Source organism: Cyprinus carpio, unplaced genomic scaffold (assembly GCF_018340385.1).
Source record: "Cyprinus carpio isolate SPL01 unplaced genomic scaffold, ASM1834038v1 S000006794, whole genome shotgun sequence".
Classification (NCBI taxonomy): domain Eukaryota; kingdom Metazoa; phylum Chordata; class Actinopteri; order Cypriniformes; family Cyprinidae; genus Cyprinus; species Cyprinus carpio.
In genome coordinates this window covers 64,608-68,028 of record NW_024879380.1, presented here as the reverse complement: position 1 = coordinate 68,028, position 3,421 = coordinate 64,608, and positions in this window count along the sequence as shown.

Here is a 3,421-nt window from a genome sequence, read left to right as displayed (position 1 = left end):
TGACTGATTACTGAAGGATTTATTTAAAAAAAAATCTGTTATTTTGGTCAATATTATTATTGAATAGAAACTGATTAAAGTTTGAGTGAAAAGCAAGTTGCAATATTCTATTATTTTCGAATTGTGATGTATATCCAAGTAGAAAACAGTTTCTGGAACAAAAACAAATATAGGATGCTAAATAACATGTTGTACTGAAACTACTTAAGATCTAGATTAATTTGAGTTTTGGGGATAATAATTCTTCTGTCATTTCTGTTTAAACACTGACTGAGACCCATGCAGAAGAGATCACTTATGCTGATCCAACGTTCTACAAAAGAAAAGCACAGAAAACCAGTAAGTTAATTTATTGCTAATTTATGTTATGCATCTTTGCATGATTTTAGCAGTCAGAATTATACTAGTGTGCTTGTATGTGACAGATCATTTCACAAAATCACACGCATAAAATAGCACCATATGAGATATTTTATGAAAAATCATACGACCATTAGTCCAAGAAACTGACTTAAGATACTCATTGTACCATGACAACTAAAATATAACAGATCAACAGGTGCAATTTAAAGAACATTAGATTTATTTCCATCGAGCTCAAGATGAGCCACTGATGCAGTACTTCCTGTGTCAGCTGATGATATCACTGACCAGCATTTTTAATAAACAACTTCAGAACCTAAATGTCCATATAGGGTATTTAAAATATTTTTTTTAAGCAAACTGAGAAACACTGCAAAAACATAGTAGGATCTCTAAACTTCATAAACACAAATAAAAAGTCAATATTGCTTTATAATAAGGCTGTATTTACTTAAAAACACACAACAAATAATACTTTTTTTATTATTTCAACTTACAACATTATATTAAGTAGCCTATTTGGTTCCTGTCCATCTGCTTCAATTCCCTCATTTTTGTCATCAATGTCCCACTGTAATAGAATTTGTTTAAATATTTGCATGTCCCAAAGTTATGTGTATCGATGCTATATCAAATTACCTCAAACCCAATCTCATTTAATGTTCAGGTTTTCAAACGTTTTATTATTATTTAGTATTATAATATCTTGTTTTTTGTGTTGTTTGTTTTGTTTTTACAGAATGTTTAGAGAGGATGAAGTGGTGTATGCAGGTGTCGTCAGAAGATAATGAAACTTCTTAAGTCAGTGCAAGATCCAGCTGTGTGAATACATTACCAGTACAAAAGTGGCATTTTTATTTTCAGCAAAATATTGTCCAGTGTTGCTAATTAGTTTTGCCCTGTATGACCAAGAAATCCCAGTGGACTGAAATGTGTAATTCAGATAAAGGTTAATAAACTGTGCCGCTTAAAAAATTGACATAAGAAAAATCTTGCTGTGTGAACCTAATGTTAAAAACTTGCAAGCACCCAAATGCAAGTAAAAATCAGCAATACTGAGTGCATGTATAACTATCATTAAAAACCTGATGGTTTAACATTTCAAAGCAAATAAATTAAGATGGCCATACATATTAGTAAGCCTATTGGGATTTTACTGTTATTCTGTAAATATGACCTTTTGTTCTAGAGACCCCTGGCAGCATGAGGCTCTAGCAGGCATCAGTTTGTAAGTCATAAATAAAGACCTGCTGTGGTCTGATATATTTCCATTTGTTCAGAGATGTGGTTTGATCTGTTTGGATAGACAAACAGAGTCTTCACATACATGAGTCTATTACTGGACTGTGTGGTTAACGTCAGTGCGTGTTTGTCTTGATGTGTCAATAGCATGTGGTTTAACGGTGGTTTTTCTATTTGAGACATATGATATTCACAGCTTTTTTTAAAAGCCTTATGCTTTACACAGAATAGCTTCAAAATAAAGAAATAAATCATTTAAAATAGTAAATGACTGTAAACTATAAAAAGATAATATACTTTGAAAGCTGACAGTAAACTATTCTCTTGTCTGATGGCACGTTGTGATTTTGTTGTCATATCAAAACTGCTCTCTTGTCTGATGGCACATTGTCAGTGTCCCTCTTTGCTATGCATTATTTTTTGGTTGCATGATAAAACATATGTGGCGTGAGAAGATGAGAAGTGAGAAATGTAGTAAAAATGATGACCCTGCAGAAAAAAAATTGCTACTCAGTAGTTATTTCCTGAGAAGTCATTTCTAACTAACCCTTTTTTTTTTTTTATCATTGTATTTTTGTCTGTCAGTATCTTAGAGCCATTTTACTGTCATAAAAACAATGTATGATTTTCTGTTGTAATGTTATATTATCATGCAGTTGATCAGTGGTTAATAATTTATTTGGGCAGTAACTAATTAAAAGTTGCAATGCTGCAACTATATATTGTACCTATAATGCAACTACAATTTTTTCACCAAAATAGCTGTGCTGCCGTTCAAAGGCACATCGCAGTAACTGAACATCGTCTCAAAGCAGTAGTTTTATTCTGTGACAGATGAGTTTGGCTCAAATGTGAAGGAAAATTCAATTAAAAGTGCCATTTTTCAACAACTGAATTCCATTTGTCTCTAATGCAGCTGATACAGTGTTTTGTTTTTGTGATGCGTGAAACTTAAATCTTAATGCCATGAAGTGACTGACCTATTTATTTTACCAACTCCTCAGACACAAGTCTGTTTTTAGGATGTTTTAAATTTGTAACTCTACAATAATACAATGAATAAATTACTGTAAAAGTATAAAGGCGCTTTCACACACATAATGAGGTATTTACAACATCTAAGCAGGGGCTAACTGGTCATGTTAACAGGACAAACCTTGACCCTTTGGGTATTTCATTCACAGTGCCGAGCGCTGAGCTGCTTTTTCGCACTGAGCGTTCGGATGTTTTTTCTCGGCGCCGAGAGTTTTTAAGAATGTTCAAGTTCAACTTGGGGGTAAGACACAGCTCTCATCACTGTCACTTTTCAGTTCAGATAACCAATCACAGTGGAGGAGAGGCGGGATTATACAGAGATAGGGAGTCAAAGTAATATCACATAGATATACGCAAAAAAATAAAGTTTTGCAAAAGAAAATAAAGTTTTGCAAACGAAAATTAAATTATTGAGGAAAATAATTTTTTGCTTTTTGCAAACAAAAATAAAGAATTGCAAAACATAAATGATACCGCGCAAAAGAAAATGATTTGCAATACATATTTTCCATGTGTCATATCTATTGCATTTTATTTGCAACACTGATTTTGATTTTGCGTGTCGGTCTAGTTTGAGCTTGCGCTGCAGTTTTTCCTGTGGCGGCTTCATTTTTCTGCGCGTCTCGCTTTGTGGCGCTGTTTTGACGTGGGGGTGGAGTCAAGGGGCAGGGGCGTATACAACATGCCTCCCTGGAAGTGACGTAATCGGCCCGAGACGCAGCTCACTGATCCAGGTACTGTCATGATGAGCAGATGCATGGCGAGTGGATCGCTTCCTTTT